Source organism: Budorcas taxicolor, chromosome 10 (genome assembly GCF_023091745.1).
Source record: "Budorcas taxicolor isolate Tak-1 chromosome 10, Takin1.1, whole genome shotgun sequence".
Lineage (NCBI taxonomy): Eukaryota > Metazoa > Chordata > Mammalia > Artiodactyla > Bovidae > Budorcas > Budorcas taxicolor.
This window is the reverse complement of record NC_068919.1, coordinates 75,799,223-75,823,176: the sequence shown is the minus strand read 5'-3', so window position 1 is coordinate 75,823,176 and position 23,954 is coordinate 75,799,223. Positions and strand designations below refer to the sequence as shown.

At 37.2% G+C, this 23,954-nt stretch overlaps 1 long non-coding RNA gene across 1 annotated transcript in view; it reads right to left on the bottom strand.

Annotated features, from left to right (window-relative positions):
- Nucleotides 1–23,954, bottom strand: part of LOC128054298 (uncharacterized) — a 101,040-nt gene that overhangs the window by 24,058 nt on the left and 53,028 nt on the right. Inside the window, exon 2 of the long non-coding RNA XR_008200001.1 lies at nt 19,622–19,712. This is a non-coding gene — a long non-coding RNA (uncharacterized LOC128054298). The remainder of the gene's footprint in view (nt 1–19,621; nt 19,713–23,954) is intronic.

Sequence of the window (23,954 nt, the reverse complement as noted above, 5' to 3'; positions counted from 1 at the left end):
TTGGAGAATTTTGAGCATTACTTTACTAGCATGTGAGATGAGTGCAATTGTGCGGTAGTTTGAGCATTCTTTGGCATTGCCTTTCTTTGGGATTGGAATGAAAACTGACCTTTTCCAGTCCTGTGGCCACTGCTGAGTTTTCCAAACTTGCTGGCATATTGAGTGCAGCACTTTCACAGCATCATCTTTTAGGATTTGTATCAGCTCAACTGGAATTCCATCACCTTCACTAGCTTTGTTCGTAGTGATGCTTTCTAAGGCCCACTTGATTTCACATTCCAAGATGTCTGGCTCTAGATTAGTGATCACATCATCATGACTATTTGGGTCGTGAAGATCTTTTTTGTACAGTCTTCTGTGTATTCTTGCCACCTCTTCTTAATATCTTCTGCTTCTGTTAGGTCCATACCATTCCTGTCCTTTATCGAGCCCATCTTTTCATGGAATGTTCCCTTGGTATCTCTAATTTTCTTGAAGAGATCTCTAGTCTTTCCCAATCTGTTGTTTTCCTCTATTTCTTTGCATTGATCGCTGAAGAAGGCTTTCTTATCTCTTCTTGCTATTCTTTGGAACTCTGCATTTAGATGCTTATATCTTTCCTTTTCTCCTTTGCTTTTCACCTCTCTTCTCTTCACAGCTATTTGTAAGGCCTCCCCAGACAGCCATTTTGCTTTTTTGCATTTCTTTTCCATGGGGATGTTCTTGATCCCTGTCTCCTGCACAATGTCATGAACCTCATTCCATAGTTCATCAGGCACTCCATCAGATCTAGGCCCTTAAATCTATTTCTCACTTCCACTGTATAATCATAAGGGATTTATAGTGCTTTAATATTTATTCCTTCCCCTCAGTATAATAATATATTCTGCACAATACAGAATACCCAAACACAGCAGTAACTTAAACAACATTGAGATTTATTTTTCTTTTGTAAAAGTTGTCTAGAGACAGGTGATGTAGAGATGTCAATTGCAAGTATCCTTAGGGACCAAAGTTTCTAACTTCTCTACCGTTCTAGGTCCCTGGCTTCCATCATCAAAATCACCTCATGGCCCAAACTGTATGCTAAAGCTCCAGTTATCATGTCTTCAATACAGGTCAAAAAGAAGAAGAGAAACTGAATGGCAAAATGGGGTCTCGTACAGTTGAGTCAGTGCCTTTTCTAAGCACACACATAATGCTTCTGTTTTTATCTCTTTTGCCAGAACTTAGTCACATAGCTGGGAAATAGTCTTTATTCCAGGCATCAATGTGCCTAGCTAAAAACAAAAAGTCAGGATTCTATTACTACAGAAGAAGGGTAAATTTTAGAATTGACTAGAATATGAGATTTTAGGATTGAGTAGAATATTAGGAGCCTGCATCATGACTCACTTTGTTTTTCAAAATTTCTAATAACCCTTCATATTGGGAAAACTTTGATGTCGTATCTTTAGTGGCTGATGTAAAAGCTTTTCCCAATAAATGCATTTACTTTCTTGGCCAGCTGTGGAGTGTGGCCAGTTGCAAACTGTGTCACAATAGGTACACCAAGACTGCAATTCTAATTCTGAAATCTCCGTTGTTGCTGTTCAGTGCCTCAGTCATGTCTGACTCTTTGTGACTCCCTGGACTGCAGCACATCAGGCTTCCCTATCCTTCACCACCTCCCAGAGCTTGCTCAAACTCATGTCCATTAGGTGATGCCATCCAATCATCTCATCCTCTGTTGTCCCCTTCTCCTCCTGCCTTCAGTCTTTCCCACTACTGGGGTCTTTTCCAATGAGTCAGTTCTTCGCATCAGGTGGCCAAAGTATTGGAGTTTCCGTTTTAGCATCAGTCCTTCCAATGAATATTCAGGACTGATTTCCTTTAGGATTGACTAGTTTGATCTCCGTGTTATCCAAGGCACCCTCAAGAGTCTTCTCCAACACCACAGTTCAAAAGCATCAATTCTTCAGTGCTCAGCCTTGTTTATGGTCCAACCCTCACATCCATGCCTGACTACTGGAAAAACCATAGCTTTGACAAGATGGACCTTTGTTGGCAAAGTAATGTCTCTGCTTTTTAATACACTGTCTAGGTTAAGGTACGTCTAGTCAAAGCTATGGTTTTTCCAGTAGTCATGTATGGATGTGAGAGTTGGATCATAAAGAAAGCTGAGTGCCAAAGACTTGATGCTTTTGAAGTGTGGTGTTGGAGAAGACTCTTAGAAGTCCCTTGGACTGCAAGGAGATCAAACCAGTCAATCCGAAAAATCAGTCCTGAATATTCATTGGAAGGACTTTTGCTGAAGCTGAAGCTCCAGTACTTTGGCTACCTGATGCAAAGAACTGACTCATTGGAAAAGACCCTGACGGTGGAAAAGACTGAAGGCAGGAAGAGAATGGGACGACAGAGGATGAGATGGTTGGATGGCATCACCAACTCAATGCACATGAATTTGAGCAAGCTCCAGGAGTTGGCTGGTGATGGACAGGGAGGCCTGGTGTGCTGCAATCCATGGGGTCACAAAGAGTCGGACAAGACTGAGTGACTGAACTGAACTGAGGCTTATCATAGTTTTCCTTCCAAGAAGCAAGTGTCTTTTAATTTCATGGCTGCAGTCACCATCTGCAGTGATTTTAGGAGCCCACGAAAATAAAGTCTGTCATTGTTTCCATTTTTTCCCCATCTATTTGCCATAAAGTAATGGGACCAGATGCCATGATCTTAATTTTTTGTATGTTGAGTTTTAAGCCAGCTTTTTCATTCTCCTCTTTCACCTTCATTAAGAGGCTCTTTAGTTCCTCTTTGCTTTCTGGTATAAAGGTGTTGTCATCTGCATATCTGACGTTATTGATATTTCTTCCAGCAATCTTGATTCCAGCTTGTGCTTCATCCAGCCCAGCACTGGATAGGATTTTTTCATGTGCCCCATCTGTGTGTCAGTTGGGATAGAAAAGTTGATTTGTTTTGTACAAGTGACCTAACAGAATGCTGGAACTCACTGTTGTCCTAACCAACTAGCAATGGAGTTTCAGTGTGGTCTCTTTTATTACAAATCCTGGATCTATACTTACTCCACAGATATATCTACTGCATCCTAATATTAATTTCCTTATGTGTGTGCATGCTAAATCACTTCAGTCATGTCCATCTCTGTGCAATCCTATGGACCAGGCTGGCCAGGCTCCTCTGTCCAAGGGATTCCTCCAGGGAAGAATACTGGAGTGGGTTGCCATGCCCTCCTCCAGGGGATCTTCCTAACCCAGGATTCAAACCTGGATCTCATGCCTCCTACACTGGCAGGTGGGTTCTTTAGCACTAGCGCCACCCAGGAAGCCCCAATCTCTTTATAGTACCATCATTTACTGAACATTACTAAGTCCCAGTGTGAAGTGCTTTATTTATTTTACCATTCAGGCCTCATAACAGCTTTCTATGTTATTTCTGTCCTCATTTTTACATAGATAATACTAGTATTCATGCATTGAGTACTTATTACATTCCAGGTAGGTTTAAAAAACTCAAAGTGTTTACAGATAAGTACTATTCTTATCTCTAATTTACAGATACGAAAGAGGAGGCAAAAAGTTAGAAACATGCCTGAAGTCACCCAGCTTATAAGCAGCACAACCAGGATTCAAATCCCAACAAACTAGCTCCAGAGTTCACACATTTAAACTAGTAAACTATACTAATATCAAATGCATCAGCAGAGGTTAAGTAATTCACCTAAGGTCACAAAACCAGGAGGAGCAGAGATTCATAGTCAGATCTATTTCACTACAGAGTCCCTGTTCTCGACTCCAAATGAATCAAAGCAATATGGCTTGGCTGACCAAAACCATTATTGTTGAGGGATTATTACACTTTAGTAGCAAAGTGACAAGGGAACATGCAACCAAAATAACAAACTGAATCCATGACTTTCAGTGGTAAGTCATCTCAGGGAAAGAAATGCAGTGCATCCATGTGGCCTAGGTCACTCTATGGTAAGACCCATCGCTTTTAGTAATAACAGACCAAAACCTAAAGCTGCTTTGGCAGATGGATCTAGTGACTGTCACATACCAGTTTAAATTTTCTCACAAGTAAATAGCCATTAGTGTCTAAAAGATTCTGAATAATTAGATGTCTGCATTTTGTATCTGCTATGAAAAAATTAAAGAGTAAACAGTCTATTGCTATACCAAACTCAATGGCTGTATCTAAAAACAGTCATTTTAAAGGTATTAGAAAACAGTTTTAAGAAATAACAAAAGTAACAAAAATTTGGACATTTTGCTACCATCTGTTAGAATTAGTGCCTTTATAGTTCTCTCATCTATAATTATAATCCTAACCCTCATCCCTTGAGAGACATGTAAATTAGGGCTATAAATTTCTTTAGGATTTTTTTTAAAGATTTACTTATATGTAATTCTGATGCTAGAGACAAAAATACCTTCCTTAAGCCTCAGCATATGACATTCAAATCACACTGCTACTACTGACTCATTTTCAAACATTCCCCTAACAATTTCAAGTATCTCTTTTAAGGACACAATAGACACAAAATGACTACTAGATAGGGCACCTTGTACCTAGTATAGTAACTGAAACATTAAAGATAAAGAATGAAGTTCATGTTGCGAACTGAATCAACCGTAACCATGACAGTTGTTAACTCTTTCATGAACATCTCAGATCCTTAAAACAAACAAAAACAACAAAATTTGTATTGTTCTTCACCAAATACATCCTTTACTTTCTTAATTCCAAACTTAATGAGACATTCTCAATTCACTTCTACTACCACTTCCCAATGCTTTTAAACTAACTGAAAGAATTTCAAAGAAATAATTAGTAACTAAATTAATACTTTTTCACTGTATCTCAATAGATGGAATATAAAACAGATTTTTTATTAGTAAAAAGTTTCTATAAAGAGTTATGTTAAGGTTACTGCTTTTGTTTTTGTTCTTTTAGCTAAATTGAATCATGTTTAAAAGAAAAGAAGCACCATAAAACAGCAGTGCTCTTCAGTGAAGCAAAGCAGTACCAAAAAGTATCAGCTATTATAAATCATTAGGGTTACACCAACTTTCATTTAATGCATCAGTTGACTGGTAACTAATATTAGAAGAAAAGCAGCCAAAGCAGATTTTATTTACATCTATGTGTAGAAGAGATGTTGTTACTAAGATAAATTTCATTTAGGCAACACTTTTAAAAATGAATTTTTACACATAATAGTATTTGATAACAATTTGAGCAGGATATATCACTCACTAAGAATATCATTCTCCAATTTAAAAGTGTTAAGAAATCTCTACTTTCACCCATGAGGGAATAACAGAATCCAGAATTAACTTCCATATGTAAGCAACTGGGGCCTCCCTGGTGGCTCAGATGGTAAAGAATCCGCCTGCAATGCAGGAGACCTGGGTTCAATCCCCGGGTCAGGAAGATCCCCTGGAGAAGGGAATGGCATTATTACTATTACTCCACTATTCTTGCCTGGAAAATCCCATGGACAGAGAAGGCTGACTGGCTACAGTCCTGAACTGAGAGCATCACAAAGGCCTATTTAAGAAGAGGGGGAAAGATCTATTTAAATTTTACCTGAATATCAATTTTGCATATGCATAAAATGAGATGGTTGAACAAAAACAACTTCCGGGCAAGAAAAATTACCAGGTAACAAAAGGGAGGTAATTCCCAGTGCGTACACAGGGCCAGGAATCATCCAAGTTCTCACAAGCAAGATATAAAAGTCCTCACGGAATCCTTGGGACAATTAGTAAAGACGGAAGAAGAGAGGTCCACCTTAGTAATGAGGCTAAGAAAGCTGAGAGTAAAGATAACTCTGTACCTGCCCTCCCCACCCCCCAAAATAAAACAACACCTTAAAACATTAACACACACAGAAAGGGAAGAAGGAAGGAAAGAATTTTTATGCTGCTAAGTATATCTTAGAAAAATTCAGTCAAAACTTGCCCACATATGTGGTTCCATCTGTACTATATGCTACTCTGTCCCGTGTGCCACTCAAAGGAGCAGCCACCACTGCCACCACAAGAAACACACCTGAGATGCTGGGAGGCATTGCCATGCCCAAAAATAAGGTTAAGGAGGTTAAACAGATGCAAGGGTAAGAAAGACAATGAATACAAAAAGTTGGTGCATGAAGAGTATGAATGAAGAAGAGTATACTCAGGAAATCAAAATGTTGGGAAATGAATGAGTAGAAGCAATGTATTCTGATGTGTAAAGAGGCTATGCTGTAACAAAGGAAAGTTGAGAAAAATGGTTTAAATAAATACCTCAGATATTTTATTGGTTGGTCTGCCAGACTAATAGGGTAACAAAGCTGATGTAATTTTAAAATACAATGTAGATAAAGCTATAACTCTGAAGGCATATAGCAAGCTTCCAAACCATACTAAAATCAATGAAACTGATATATTTGATGATACTGGAGATGATGATAAAGACCATGATGATATTTAAATTGAACTTACTGCTTTACATTCCAAGTTTCCAAGGTGATATGGTTTCCTTTTCCTTCAGAAATTTGATGAGACTTCTGTGTGGCTTAGCAATTTTATCTTAGCATCCTTTTCCTAAATGAATACAAGAACTCCTGATGCTCAAAAACTCTTATAAGAGGTTCTTTGGTCTTCCTGATTGTTCCCTCATTAGTTAGATAAAACTCTGACACATGTTAACTGCCGGGAGCCAGCACGGGAGATCCCACCCATGACAAGGTCATGCGGAGAGACCTGACGGGCAAGGTGGATCAGGACCCGAGGGATCCCCTGGACCTGCTCGAGCACCTACCCCAAAACCAGAATTTGTCCATCTTACTATCTTATGCTTTTTGCCAAACTCTTCTGATATTAATGGGGGCTGTCCCTGATCACCTTATAACTCTAGTTAATAAGTCTCCTGGGCATGATAAGAGTGTTTCAATTCAAACCCCTCTGACAGCTTTCTAACTTGCCTGATAGGTTTATCCGGACACTTACAACTATGCATGTGATTGTTTACGGCCTCCCAACCACAAGAGGCACGGGGAGCTTAAAACTCCCTAGGAATGTAGAGCCTTTTGAGGAGTTAAAAACCATTATAATAGAACTGGTTAAGGGTTTCACTGCTGAGCCAATACTTGCTGCCAAGTTTTCATATCTTTTATTTGTTGATATAGTTGGTATATAGAAAAAACAGGTAGTAGCCCTGGTATTAGCAACATTAGATCTTTGAGTTAAGTACTTTCTTTGTTGTAACCTACTGCACCTTTGTTCTATAAGAATGTAACTTTATTTAGAACTTTGAGGGTGATGCAGATTAAAGAAAAAACACTTCAAGGGAAAATGAGTTTTTTTGGTTGATTAACATTTATCAAGGAAAAAAGCCATACAATGTTAACAGGCCTCCTGGCCAGAAGATAATGTAAATCACCTAATGAATACAGAAAGGTATGCAGAAAGAAAGCCTGGTATCGATAAGGGTCAGGACTACTGCCCCTGCATGACTCTGCATATTCCATTATGTAAAACTTAGAGTATATAACCTGCTTTTGAAAATAAAGTTATGGGTCTTGCACAAGCTTGGCCTCCCAAGGTCGTACTTTCTTTCTCTCTTTATCTCTTTTTCAGGCTCATCCCCTGGAATGTGGGGACCCTCTGAGTTCACTTTCCTGCCCGGGCTTCTAAGACCCACGTGAGAGGGAGCCCAAGGCAGTGCACCTTCTGCTATTCAAGAGGGCGTCTGTGGCCTACATGAACAGAGCAAGTCTCTTGTCTGAGGCTTTATTGACTTTCTGTAAACCAAGGAATATCAGCCTCTTTTCTCTCCTCTATTCTCTTAACTGCAAATTCTTTCCTCATCTCTCTCTATATCTATATATCTCTCTCGCCTCGCCATCCACACTTCAGATACCCTGGATCCAACCGGGGCTGGACCCCAGTAGTTAACGAATAACTTTTATGAAGTACGCTTTTATGGAACCCAAGAATGTCTGATTCCAAAGTTTCCACTATATCTAAAGATATTTTACATAAATGTAAATAATCTCAAAAGAATCATTCCATACATCCTATTCTATAGCCTACTTTGCTTAATTTGACATTAAGTAAAGAACATCTTTTATGTTAGCCAACATACTTCAATGTCATTATTTTTAAGGGCTCCAATGTATTACATTCTATGTATTACCATAACTAAGTCATTTTCCCCATTAATAAGTATTTTATTTGTTTCCATTTTTTAAATGAAGTATCTCAAACACAATGAACAGGACACTTCATACTTTTTCACTAAAATGTCCTTTACCCCCAAATTCTTCTCCACAACATATTTATTTATTGAAGTTTATTTATTCAAGTTTATTTATTTAAGACATTCATTTATTCAAGTTATTTTTAAGAGCCTATTAGGTCCTACTCACTCTTACCAGCAATCAAAGTTCCAGGAGTGGTACTGATCCTATATTATTCACTGCTTTATTTCCAGTATTTAGTGGTGTGTCTGGTACATAGCAGACTTTCATATGTGTGCTGAATGAATGGATGATCATCCTTATTCATTCATCCTTCCTCACTTCTACAATTATCTTTTTTTTTCTAAGTTTTAACTTTGAAATTAGCTTTTTCCTTTTTTTTTCACCCTACAGAGTAATGAGTCTATAAATGTCTTCACCACTCAGAATTCAGGCTCAGTACTGAGTCAAGAAAATAAATATGGAGAAAGAAGTAGTATTACGGTATTGCCTCTTGGAAACTCTGCTCAGCTGTGTTTAAATTTTTCAAAGTTCCTTTTCTGAACTTCAAAACATCATCCAAAGGAAATATGAATCTAACAGCTGGTTGTATGTCTTCCTTTGGTCTTTCTAACATTTCAGTTAGAAACGTTAGGAAATAGGAAAAAAAAGAGTGGTATCTAAAAGATCCAGACGGTGCAGCCAGAAAAACCTTAAAAATACAACTAAACTCGAAAATTATGACTGAATTCACAAAGGATTAATTTTGTTTTTCCAGAAAAAAATGGCTTGAGGGAGGGAGAAATATCACTGAAACACCAAAGCACACCAAAATGTTTTTATTCCAATAAAATTTTTTCCTTTTAAATTATTATGAAATAGATCTGTTGAGAAACCTCTAGACTTGCTTATTCTGTTTTCTTTCACCTGGAAATCCAGGTACTATAGGGATAAAATTAGAATCATCTAAGCCTGGAAAGAAACTTGAAACACATACAGAGTTCATCATTTCACCTTTTACTCACCTACACTTCAGTCAGTTTACACGCATAATAAACACATCCACAACAAAAAATTATACAACTCAAGGTGGAGGTGAAGATAGGAGATTAAGTCAGAGTTAAGGTAGGAGTTTGGATAAAAGAATATAAGCCATTCTAAGGATGCTGTTATTGGAGAAGACTGTTTTGCAGAGTGTAATGATTGATAACAAAATTTATGCTTGAATGTTAAATACATATACTTGAATGGCATATGCTTGTTGATTATGGTCATGTATTTTGCCTCTTAACTGATTAGGATGACATGCAAAAATCTTAGCATGAGAAGATGCTGGTCTGGATCAGATTGTGAACATCTCTTCAGCTTCAAAAAGTATATGCTACCAGGTTGTTCTGTTTTCACATACACATCCTATCATTCTTATTAGATTGCAAGTTCTTCAAAGACAGTAACATGGTTTTTTTTTTTTTTTAGTAACATGGTTTTATTACTCTTTATGTCCCTAATCTCCAATTCACAGTAAGTATTCAATAAATATTCTCTTTATATCCCTTAGAACAGTAGTCCTCAACAATTTTAGCACTAGGAACCAGTTTTGTAGAAAACAGTTTTTCCACAAACGTGGGTGGGGGTGGTTTCAAGACAATTCAAGTGCATTACATTTATTGTGCACTTATTTCTATTATCATCACTACATTGTGATATATGAAAATCTGTGAGAATCTAATGCTGCTGCTGATCGGACAGGAAGCAAAGCTCAGGTGGTAATGTGAACAATGGGGAGTACTTCATTTCTTTGCACATTTCACCTCCTGCTGTGTGGCCCAGTTCCTAACTGGCCAGGGACCCTCTGTGGCCTGTGGCCCGGGGGCTGGAATACATGAGGGGTATTCAATAAACCACCACTGATATCAGTGAAAACACAGATATTTATGCAGTCCATTCAAATAGAATTTCATTACCTCAAATATCTTTAAATGTTAAAATATATATTAAAAATACACATGACCACCATTGAACAAATATTTGCACATCAGTGTTCACAGCAGCACTATTCACAAGTGCCAAAAGGTAGAAACAACCCAAACATTCAACGACAGACAAATGGATAAACAAAATGTGGCATATGCATAAAGAAATATTAGTCTTAAAAAGACTGGAATTCTGATACATGGGACAACATGGATGAACCCTGAAGACACTATGCTAAGTAAAAGAAGTCAATTACAAAAGGGAAAATACTGTATAATTCAACTCACATAAGAAACCGAGAGTAGCCAAATTCAGAGACAGAACAGTGGTTAAAGGGCCTGGGTATTAGGGAGAATGTGAATTCTTTGTTTTTTTGCTTTCCATTATTTTGATATTTTTTACTAGTTTGTAGTTGTATAATATTATGTAAGTTTCAGGTGTGTAACATAGTGATACATTTTTTTAAAGGTTATATAATTCATTTACAATTATTATAAATATCAGTTATATTTACTGTGCTATTCAATATATCCTTATAGCTTATTTATTTTGTACATAGTAGGCTGTACCTCTTAATCCCCTAGACCCTATATTGTTCCTCCCCCATACCATCTTTCTCCCACCAGTAACTACTAGTTTGCTCTCTCTATCTGTGAGTCTGTTTCTTTTTGTTATATTCACTAATTTGTTTTATTTTTTTAGATTCCAAATATAAGTGATAAAATTCAGTATTTGTCTTTCTCTGTCTGATTTATTTCACTTACCATAATATCCTCCATATTAAATCTCCATCCATGTTTTTGCAAATGGCAAAATTTCATTCTTTTTTATGGCTGAGCAGCATTCTTGTATATGTGGGTATGTGTCTGTGAACATACCATATCTTCTTGATCCATTCTTCTGCTGAGGGACACAAGCTGCTTCCGTATCTTGGTAATTGTAAATAATGCTGCTGAGAACATTGCCATGCGCGTATTGTTTTCACATCAGTGTTTTCAATATTTCAGATATATACTCAGGAGTGGAATTTCTGGGTCATATAGTAGTTCTATTTTTAGTTTTTTGAGAAACTACCATACTTTTTTCTACAATGGCTGCACCAATTTACACTCTTGTCAACAATGTACAAGGGTACCCTTTTCTCCACATCCTTGCCAATTATTTGTTTCTGTTCTTTTTGATGATTGCCATTCTGACAGGCTTGAGGTAACATCTCATTGAGGCTTTGATTTGCATTTCTCTGATAATTAACAATACTGGGCATTTTTTCATGCATTATCTGTTCAGATCATCTGCCCATTTTTTAACAGGGCTTTTTGTTTTTCTGATGTTGAGTTTTATGAGCTCTTTAAATATTTTGGATATCAACTCCATGCGACAGAGGCTTGAAGTCAGGAAGAATGGGGAGTTACTGTTTAACGTGCAGTTTTACTCAGAATGATGATAAAGTTCTGGAGATGGACACTGGTGATGGCTGCACAATAATGTGAACACGTTTCACACTACTGGATCATACACTTTAAATGGTTAAGTGGTGAATTCTGTTATACATACTTTATCACAGTAAAAAAGAAAAGTATATGAATCATATTACTTTATAAGTGACTTGTCCAAATAATATCTTATAAATGTACAATCATAAAAAATCTACTTGTTCTTAACATTAAATTATTACCAGAAAAGTAGTTAAGTTACCTAGTATTATACAAAAGTATCTGGCTTCTTAAAAAAACAAACACAATGCTGGGACTTCCCTGGTGGTGCAGTGGCTAAGACTCCAAGCTCCCAATGCACTGGGGCTGGGGTTTGATTCCTGTTCGAGGAACTAGGTCCCACATGCTACAGTAAGAAATGGCATGCTGCAACTGAAGACCTCACATGCCACAAATAGAATTCTCATGTCACAACTAAAAGATCGTGTATGCTGCAACTAAGACCCAGTGCCGCTGAATAAATATTTTTTTTAATACCAAAAAACAAAAAAACTTTGAACAAATTAATGTTATTTTGATCTCAGCCATACCCACAATGCATTTAACCTAACTCTGCAAATCATTTGCTTTACAACAATACTAACAGTTGCTATAATCAACATATCCACATGTCCTTAACATTCACACATAAATTCACATCCATTTTGTCAGCAGAAACCTGTCTGCACTCAATGCATTCACAATTTAGTTTTTATTATATTTTCATCTATTCTTTTTCCTGCAGGTAAAGACTGCATGCAGAGACTATTCTCTACTTTGTAGGTCATTTTCAAAGTTGTTAATAAGCATTTAATAAGAAATTACACAGGCTTCCCTGGTGGTTCAGATGGTAAAGAGTCTGCCTGCAGTGCAGGAAACCAGGGTTTGATCCCTGGGTCGGGAAGATTCCCTGGAGAAGGAAATGGCAACCCACTCCAGTATTCTTTTCTGGAAAATCCCATGGATGGAGGAGCCTGGCAGGCTACAGCCCATGGGGTCACAAAGAGTCTGACGCAACTGAGCAACTTCACTTTAAGGAGCTGCTAAGTCGCTTCAGTCGTGTCCGACTCTGTGCACACTCTGTGCAACCCCATAGATGGCAGCCCACCAGGCTCCCCCATCCCTGGGATTCTCTAGGCAAGAATATTGGAATGGGTTGCCATTTCCTTCTCCAATGCATGAAAGTGAAAAGTCAAAGTGAAATCGCTCACTTTAAGGAGCTACATATTGTCAAATAAAATGATAAACTGGGAATTCTTAACAGTAATTAACACTCTATATGCTACATCATTTTCTAAACTTTGGGAAACATGCAAAAAAATAAGTTAAATTTTACATTCATTTGATTATATGCAAAAGCTGACACAACTGCTACAGAATATGAAAGCAATAATATTTTACTGCTAATTTTCATAAAAGTGATTCATATTCAAGTAAATCTAACTGAAATTCATGGATTTATAACATCATTAAAAATACCAACTTCCCAGTTCATCAATTTGCAACCCTTCAATACAATATACCATACATATATCAATTTCTATTCTGTGATTATGTCACAGAATTTATATTGATTTAACACACTACTGAATTCACCAATAATATTGACCTAATTCAAACTCATTTAACATGATTCATTTATGAGTCTTAATTTACCAACTAAAGTTTAATATTAAATTTTAATAAGAGTTTATTAGTTCTTTCTTTGGTAATTAACAAGCCAGAAAATTTTCAGTACTTAATAATTTTCCAATCTGTGTGGTTGCTAAGTCGTGTCTGACTCTCGACAACCCCATGGACTCCCCTGCCCATGGGATTCTCCAGGCAAGAATACTGGAGTGGGTTGCTATTTCCTCCTCCAGGGGATCAAACCCACATCTCCCGCATTGGCAGGCAAGTTCTTATCAGTGAACCAACAGTGAAGCTCCTAAATCTGAGTTTGCTTCTGTTTTGCATGTGTATTGATTCGTATTGTTTTTAAATTGCACATAAAAGATACCATACAGTATCATTTTCTAGTATCTGCCCACGAAACCATTACCGTATGCTGAAGTCTCATTTCAAAATAATGTCACCTAAGATAAAAAGAACAAAAAGAAAGAAAGAGGTACATTCAAGCGTTTGGAATCCCTAACTTGGTGCCCTATGTATATCCTTTCTAGAAGTAGCTATTTCAAGTGAAAATAAATCCTTCAACCCATAATTTCCCCACTTTCCCAATGAATTATATTAAGCAAAAATTAAGTAAGCTAGTATAGAGTCCTCCCATTAAAAAACAAAACTAGAGATTTACTTTTCCTTCTTATATTCCTCCTACTATATATTCCTTTAAAAAAATGTGAATTTGGTGTCCAAAATATCTATTCAGTAAAACTCACATATTTTAGCAGTTTAACATCAGATTTAGATTCAATGAAAATCTCCTAGATGATACAAGGAAATGAATTACAACCACAGCTTTATAATTTGGATATTAATGATCTTATACCAAAGGAAAATAAGGCTCAGAGAGACAAAATAATTTGATCTTATAAAGATCTCATGACAAGTAACTAGTGAATTCAAGGACTGAAGTCCAGATATTACTACTGATGCTGAAAGGAGCTAGGAGGAGAAGTAACCCTGGTGCATGCCCAATATGAGCCGGGCACTGTACACATGTTTTCTCAATTAATTCTTACCAGTGTTTTGTAAGGCAGGCACTATTTCCATTTTGAAGATGAGGAAACAAAGTAAGACGTGATTTGACTTAATCAAGGTTTGTACAGCTTGTCTTCATACCACTACTTGTGATCCAAAGGGGAAAAGTTCATTTGATGTGTTTTATCTTTGGTTTTGTTTTGTTTTTAATTCTACAGGGATGGGAACAATTTCACTGATTTTAACAGATATCTATATCCTTTAGAGAATCCTATGTTATTAATCCCTTTGGTTTCACCATCATAAGTCTACCTGGCAGATAAATGATAATAATAAATATTTTCTTCCTTTTACAAACTCGCCCCTGGCCTTTCTTATCTGCTTCTGCTCTTCCCGCTATATCACTCAAAAGAATCTGGGTATCTAGAGGTCTATTATTCAGGAGCAAAAGTCAATAATTATCAAATACTGGCCAGGTCATGAGGGATTCAGTTTTCAAATTTTGCTATATGGAACCAAGGGGTTGGTTGTAGGAGGTATTCCTTCATAATATCAATAAATGAAAAAGTGCCAGATAGGTTTCATTTGGAAAAGTAACCCTCACAACTATTCCAATCATTATACCAAATTTGAGGCAAGAAAAATGTTTCAGTATTTTAAAAGATCAAAATTTTAAAATTCATACCCTAAATTATGTAAGAAGTAGAAGGGAGGCAGGTGACAGCTTTTTGTATTTTTTAAAATGAGTTCCTCATTCTTCTTTTTGACCATGTATGGATGCAAATCCTATTCAAAAAAAAAAATCATACAAAATATGTAGTCCTTGTTGTTGCTGGATGATGTGCCAATCATATCCAGTTGATTAATACTGCTGTTGAGTTCAGATGTGTCCTTACTGCTTTTCTGCTATGTCTGTCCATTTCTGGCGGAAGTGCTGAAGTGTCGCCTCCTGTAACAGTGGACTGAGCAATGTGTTTTTGCAGTTCTGTTGGTTGCTGCATCACATATTTTGATGAGCTGTTGTTAGGTACACACATATTAAGGATTATTATATCTTCTTGAAGAACTGACTCTTTTATTATTATATAATGCTCCTATTGGGACTTTCCTGGTGACTCAGATGGTAAAGAATCTACCTGCATTGTGGGGGACCTGGGTTCAATCCCTGGGTCTGGAAGATCACCTGGAGACGGAAAGGCTATCCACTCCATTATTCTTGCCTGGATAATTCCACTGACAGAGGAGTCTGGGGGGCTACAGTCCATGGAGCCGCACAGTCAGACACAACTGAATGACTAGCACTTTCACCTTTAATGCTCTTTATTATCCTTGAAACTCTTCCTTGCTCTGCAGTCTGCTCTGTCAAAGCTAATATAGTTACTTCAGCTTTTTTATTTTATTTAGTGTTAGCATGGTGTATCTTTCTCCATCTCTTTATGTCTAATCTATATGTGTCTTCATATATAAAGAGTTTCTGTACACAATGTATCTTGACTTTTGATCCAATCTGACAATCTGTCTTTTAGTGTATTTAAACTGCTGATATTTAAAGCAATTATTGATAAACTTGGGTTAATACCTACTGTATTTGTTACCGTTTTCTACTCATTGCCTTCGTTAAATAAGCAGGGTGACAGAATAGAGCCTTGATGTCATCCTTTCCCAATTTTGAACTAGTCCGTTGTTCCTTGTCTAGTTCTAACTGCTGCTTCTTGACCTGTGTACAGGAGGCAGATAAGGTGGTCTGGTATTCTCATTTTCTTAAGAACTTTCCAGAGTTTGTTGTGATCCACACTATCAAAGGCTTTAGCATAGTCAATGAAGCAGAAGTAGTTTTTCTGGAATTCTCTTGTTTTTTCTATGATCCAGTGGATGTTGGCCATTTCATCTCTGGTTCCTCTGCCTTTTCTAAGTCCAGCTTAAACATCTAGAAGTTCTCAGTTCACATACTGTTGAAGCCAAGCTTGGAGTATTTTGAGCATTACTTTGCTAGCATGTGAAATGAGTGCAATTGTGTGGTAGTTTGAACATTCTCTGGCATTACCCTTCTTTGGGACTAGAATGAAAACTGACCTTTTCCAGTTCCATGGCCACTGCTGAGTTTTCCAAATTTGCTGGCATACTGAGAGCAAGTACTTTTAACAGCATCATCATTTAGGATTTGAAATAGTTCATCTGGAATTCCATCACCTCCATTAGCTTTGTTTGCAGTGATGTTTGCTAAGGCCCACTTGACTTCCCACTCCAGGATGTCCAGCTCTAGGCAGGTGATCACACCATAGTGGTTCACTGGGTCATTAAGATCTTTTTTGTATAGCACAGTTGTTCTAAATCCCTTGTTTCATAATTCCAGTATTCCTGTCACATTTGAGTCTGATTCTGATGCTTGCTCTCTTTAAACTGCGGTTTTTCTTATAGTCTGCCCTGTAGTTTTTTGCTGGAAGTCAGACATCACTCACAGAATAAAAGGAACTACAGCAAACAGAAATTTACTAATGTTGTAAGGTGTGGCGGGAGTAGAAGTTAGGTCTCAGCCTTTCAGTGGAACTGTGCTCCTCTGGCTGTGAACTTCACAAGTTCTTTCCAGTCTTGCACTCCCCTCCTAGGTGGAACAGGATGGTACAGAGGGCAAGAACTGGATCTTTCTCTCCTTCCAACATGGAAGGCTAGAGTTGGGTATCTCCCTTCTTCTAGGTCAGTTAGTGTCTGATAACACTCTACCAGATGAGGCTCTCTCTGGTAAAATACTTTCTCTTGATAGCAGATCTTGTTAAGAAAAGGAAGATGCCTTGGCATATCTCAAAATGGTTATTTTCTCCTCCCCCTGTAGGAACCACCAGGGGATTTTTCTCAGATAGTCACTGTGAGGACCTGAGAGAGCTCCTAGAAGTAAAATCATGAAAATGTGGGGATCCCCTGCTACCAGGTCCCCCTGGAGTTTTCGTGTCAGGTTTGTCCACACGGAGCTTCCTATAATTTGTCAATCACACTTTAGATTTTTCCTACACACCAGAGGTTTCTTTTGAGGTTGCTGCTAAGCTGTCATTCTCTATCTGCCTGTCTCTTCAATTTGAGAACAGTGGTTTGCCCTGTGACCTCACTTCTCTGATGGATCTAAGAAGAGTTTTGATTTCTTAGTTTGTTCACTATTTCACTTGTTGTTAAGCTAGAATAATGACTTCTAAGCTTCTTACATGCCATACCAGAAACAAACAAACAAAAATCCATTTTCAATTGTTACCCTTTAACTAACTGACAGAGTGATAATATAACCCTCTTATGATATAAAGGAGCTAAGAAACAAATGGAGATCTATATTTGTCTCACTGGCACACAAATTAGCTAAGATATGATTACTCATGGTGTTTACCCAATAAATAATACCAAAAGGCAAACTATTAAACAATCCACTTCATCCTTTCTTTCTGAAACAATGAAAACACATAGGTGAATATCATGGGTTATCATTTAGAACCCACATCATTATGACCAACTAAAATTTTTTCTGCATAAACACTTGAATATTAAATTTCCATAAGAGCTTTATAAAAACCTATCAACAAGTACTGTAATGCACTGGTTACCCTTACTGTTAAATTATAGAAAAATAAAGCTAGTTTCTTATTCCTGAAACAGCACTATAGTGTCTTCTAAACAAATTATAAGTTTTAAGATTTATCCTCTGGGGGTAAAAGAAAAGTCAGTAGAAAGCTAGGATTTGTATGTGAAATTTGACATTTGGATGCCAAATCCCAACATTTTCTATTGCCATGAAATTAACCTTTACCAAAATTACTTTACTTAGAAAATCTTAGTTGTGCTATCTGCTGTTCTTATAGCAAGAAGTACAGCTAATTTTTTTCCAAATCATACTGTAGAACAGCTCATTACTTTTTATATTACTAACTTAAATTTTATTCAACTTGAGTTTTAACATACTTAACCAAAAGCAAACTGATTATAAGATGAACATATCTAATTCACCTTAAAAAATCTGAAAGTAGGTTGCAAAATAAGTCTCCAAACATAGCAAGAATATCAGAATGGCCAAACCCAAGGGACTATATTAACCCCACCTTTGCTTTGCATAAATGTAAATTTCATTTTGTTATTATCCATATCCCTGATACATTAGGTATAACAGATACTTCTGAGTCCTTTATATAGTAAACAGATGGTGAACCACTACAAAACTAGAAGCAAGCCTAACATCTTAAGGAATTATTAAGAATCTTACTCTTCACTCGGAGGATTACCACAGAGTTGGACAAATAATTTTCTTAGGAGGATCACTGAGGAATTAGGGTAAGAAATATACTGGAAATGATAGTAGAGATGGTCACAAAAAGAACTGAGAAAAGAGATCACAGTAATAAGTGAACAGTAATATAAACACTCATAGAAAAAAGAAAATCTACACAAAAAAGAACTGTCCAAAGAGAAAGAAGATGGACGCTTGTGAAAAAAAAAAAAAAGAAAAGAATGCTCTGTAAGCTCCACCCAATTTGCTAAATGTAAAATATATTCCTGAGACCCCCACATTCCTCAAACCCCAAAATAAAGTCAGTGTCTAAGTAAATCTGAGACTTAGTACTTGACATAGTTTCTAACAAAAGTAATAACCAACTATCTTACTAAAGCAAGATCCAATTATGTCAGTTTACAAGAGATAAAGAAATGAAAACATCAAAAGCAAGAAAACAAAACTCTGAAGACTATCTAGTCATGTCAGTGGTTATACATGTAAAACCAGAAACTCAGGGGAGAATAGCTATGTAAAGGGACAAGACAGCCCAGTAGATAGCACACAGAATGTAGTCCTGCTCCAAAAAGCTGTCGTATGATTTTTAGAAAGTCATCGTATTATCTCTGCTGCTGCTAAGTAGCTTCAGTCGTGTCCGACTCTGTGCGATCCCAGAGACAGCAGCCCACCAGACTCCCCCGTCCCTGGGATTCTCCAGGAAAGAACACTGGAGTGGGTTGCCATTTTCTTCTCCAATGCATGAAAGTGAAAAGTGAAAGTGAAGTCGCTCAGTCGTGTACGACTCTTAGCGACCCCATGGAATGCAGCCCACCAGACTCCTCCATCCATGGGATTTTCCAGGCAAGAGTTGCCGCTACCTTCTCCATCATATTATCTCTAGAGCTGAAATAATGTAGATTCAGCAGAATCTTTTGAGGAATAGTGATATGACGTAAATAAATAACACAGTGTTTTCTGCATGAGAAAACACTACCTAAAGAGAAAAGCATTTTTTAACTTTTTTAAAAGAGAAAAATTTGACTAATTTACAAAGTTACTAAATATTAAGTATGAAAAATGGCTTACCTTTTCTCCCCTGGAATGTAAGAAGCTGATGAAATCACATATTTCCAATGGAAGATATTACTGCTTGAAACCAGGTCACTATAATTATCAACTGTTTAAAATGAGACAAAGAAAGGGTTAACATTAATTATCTACAATTATACATTTCTTTGTTAACAAGAAACTTATGTGACACAAAACCTCAAGCCTTGAAGAGATATATGTCCCTAGGTTTAAACTCTCCAGGGAAGGCTTCTTTGAGCAAAGATTGGACAAATAGCTGAAAACTATTTAAATAATCGCTGATCACTAACTGTAAATAGTTTTTTTAACAACAACACAACAAAATTTTAACATTTACTGTTATCACCCTACTTTTTTTTTTCCCCAAAAAAAGGAAAACATGAAAGTTCAGCTAATATAAAAAGGTCCCACTATTAAAAAAAAAAAAAAAAAAAAAAGAGGGTACTATTCAAACAGCTTCAAGGACAAAAAGTATGTTCCAGACCAGATCATATTTACAGTTCCTCATCTAGAATTCAACTAACATTCAACTGCAGCAATCAGCCAAGCTTGGCAAATTAAAATAACAGTAATTTTGACAGATTATCTTCTATAAATATTCAAATATGGACGTCTGTGTGCATGCAAGGGTCTCTATATGCCAATCAAAATGCTTTGTTTAGGATCCTAAAATTGAGCATTTTTTTACCCTTCATTTCTGTAGGGGTCCCCTGGATCCTTAACTTTCATTTTAACCCTTTCACCTCAACTGATAAAGCGGCCAATTATTTCAATTCCATGCCCTGAATTATATTACCTATAGCCTGAATTTAAAAATTTTGAGAGTAACATTCATACAAATATAAAGCACCAATAGACAAGAAGAAACAACCTACGGTCTTAAAAAATCTAGGTCTATAAAGACAAAAAGAAAAATCCAGGAATTGGGGGTAATGGGGATAAGGAAAGCAGGGAGAGGAGCTTGACAGTCAGCAACTGAATAAAAGATTAACTTTTTATTCATGTTATCAGGTATGCCTTGGTAAAGTAAAATCCAAATATAAAGAGCAATTAACAACTTCATAAATTTGGGCTGTATATGAAGTTCAATTAAGATAGACTATTATTATTTGGCTCAAGGAAGACCTTATACTTTAAGTATACCAAAGTGTCAAAAGTGGGAAAATGCATTTAGTGTGAAATTGAAACCAAATTTTTTAAATGCATAGATAGCCCTATATTTAATCAAGAATAATGGCTTTAAAGAACACAAGCTATCTGATACATGAATTTTCTAACTGTCCTCCTCTCCTGTCTCCCATTAGTTTAGTTTCCCTTAAACATGTACACAGTTACCAAAAAGCCTCAGATATTCCAGGAAAACTACAAGTGATAAGCATGCTTCTACATCTAGAGGAGCAACAAAATTATGGAAGAAAAGTCAACCTATTTGGAGGCACTGCCCTTCTATGCCCACCTGGAAAGAAACAGCTATAAATACCTCTAATAAAATTGCTCAAAACATCTCTGGAAAATAAGCTTGAATGAAGCTCTACTTCATGATCCACTCACCATTCAACCACCCAAAACCAGGTCCAACAGTGGATCCAAGCCAAACCAACAGTTCCCAATGCAGTGAAAGTTAAAGTCACTCGGTCGTGTCTGACTCTTCGCAACCCGACGGACGCTAAGTCCAGGGAATACTCCAGGCCAGAATACTGGGGTGGGTAGTTGTTCCCTTCTCCAGGGGATCTTCCCAACCCAGGGATTGAACCCAGGTCTTGCGTATTGCAGACAGATTGTTTACCAGCTGAGCCACCAGGGAAGGGAAGACAAAAAAAGTCTGGTCCAGGGACCAGTAGCTTCAGGTTCCACTGGGAGTTTGTTAGAAATTCAGAATCTCAGGCCCTAACCAATGACATATTGGATCAGAATCTGCATTTTAACAAGATCTCCAAATAATTCATATACATATTAAAAGTTGAGAAGCTCTGCTGCAAGAATACTAGAATGAGAGAGAAAGTATAATTCCTCTGTTTAAAGATTGGTTCCCACTATAGGCCACAGTTTGGCCGATAAGCAACCAATTTTAATCTCTGGTTTATCATCACTCTTACAATTTTTATATTTTGAATAAGGGATCTTGAAATACAGAAACCCCTTGTGAGTCAAAGTAATGAATAATCATTAAATCTCAGGTCCCAAGAAAGGCTGTGACAGTTATCAAATCACATTAGCTACACAACTTATTTAAAAATAATAATAACTCCTTTCATTCTAAATCCTAGACACCAAGAACATGCAGGGTTCCCGTCGCTAAGAGGGAGACCAAGAGACCAAAAGCTATCTTATAACCAGAAGAGAAAGCTATACATGCTGGTTATTCAGGTATGGTCTCTCAGCAACAAATCCACCCTTTAATACTCAGCTCAGTAATGCTGATAATATTAATAGAACTGTGGAAACTACTTTTCTCTTTTGCCAGCTAGCTTCCTGGAGAAGGAAATGGCAACCCACTCCAGTATTCTTGCCTGGGAAATCCCATGGACGCAGGAGCCTGGTGGCCTACAGTGCACGGGGTCGCAAAGAGTCGAACACGACTGAACGACTTCACATTCACATTCATTCACATGTAGTGGTATTGGAGACGGAAATGGCAACCCACTCCAGTGTTCTTGCCTGGAGAATCCCAGGGACGGAGAAGCCTGGTGGGCTGCCGTCTATGGGGTGGCACAGAGTCGGACATGACTGAAGCGACTTAGCAGCAGCAGCAGCTTCCTCATGCTGCCAATAAGGAGAAGCTTGCTTTTTCCACTCAGCATTGACCTAGCACAAGCCCTCCATCCCAACAGCAGCAGTTGGTGAGAGCCACAAGTTTTTCTGACACTCCAAGAAGTACCAGCAATAGTCAGTACCCCATCTAGAAGTTTTGAGCCCAAACTCTACTCTAAGCTCTTCTCAGTTCCCGTCCTCTGGATGACTGATGCTTTCTTCAATTATTGTCTCTGTGTTACTCCACTATTTCCCTTTGGCCTTTTCAGCCTCTAATTAATGCCTGTATAACCTACTCCCTGTATCACATTTTATGGCAGAAATATAGTGTAGATAGCTTCCCTGTCTAGATTCTAACTGATATGTAAATGGAATAAAATTTTACCATGACTTGATCAATGTGGAAAACTACTTTCCCAAAACATGATAATCCATGAGAAAATATGTACTGACTATTTCCAAATACATACAGGGAAATGGTGGCAAAAAGTACAATTGAGAAAGAAAACAGAGGAAATGTAACCTAAGAAAGTAATGTACTAAAACAAACATCATGGTAGAAAACACATTTTGACTCCCTAAAGCATAAAGAAAATTCCAATAAAAAGTCTGAAACAAATATGTTTTCCACTTTAATAAAAATCACAGAATTTAAGAAGTAGAAGGAATTTATTTGCTGCTTCTGCCACTATTCAGTTTTGTTAATTTTATATTGAGTTTGGATTACTATACTTTCAAGAAGCTGTTGAGAAATTAGGGAGAATCCATAGAAGATTACGAAAATTATGAGAGCACTAGGAAATAAAAGCCATGAAGAAGGGTTCAAGGAGTCAAACTTTTCTGTCCAGTATATTGTGAAGAAAACTTCAAGCCAACATTATAAGCTGCCTCCCAGTTAAAGAATTCTGACCAGTTTATGCTTATCCTTCAGATGCTTAAAATGATAGAAGATAACAGTAAATGAGGACATAAAATGGAGTTACCTAGCTTAATGACTCTCCTTCACATTAATAAAGTAGCAGCTCTTAATGCTATTCATATGAGAATGACAGAATATTATTTTAAAAACAATGATGATGATCATGTCCAGAACACTGCAGCCAGAGATCTGACTTAACTGGCCTGAGGCAGAGTCTAGGCATGTTTAAAGAAAAAAAAAACACCCAAGGGTTTATAATGCACTGACAGAGGGATTCGGAACCACTAGTGGGACCGCCTATGACTTTAATATTCAAGATATGATCTAAAGACTAGCTACATCCAGAGCTGGCTTAAAACTGAACATTTAAAAACTAAGATCATAGCATCTGGTCCCATCATTTCATGGCAAATAGATGGGGGAAAAAAATGGCAACAGTGAACAGACTTTATTTTCTTGGGCTCCAAAATCATTGTGGATGGTGACTGCACCCATGAAATTAAAAGATGCTTGCTCCTTGGAAGAAAAGCTATGACCAATTTAGACAATGCATTAAAAAGCAGAGACATTACTTTGCCAACAAAGGTCTGTCTAGTCAAAGCTATGGTTTGTCCAGCAGTCAGGCATGGATGTGAGAGTAGACCATAAACAAGGCTGAGC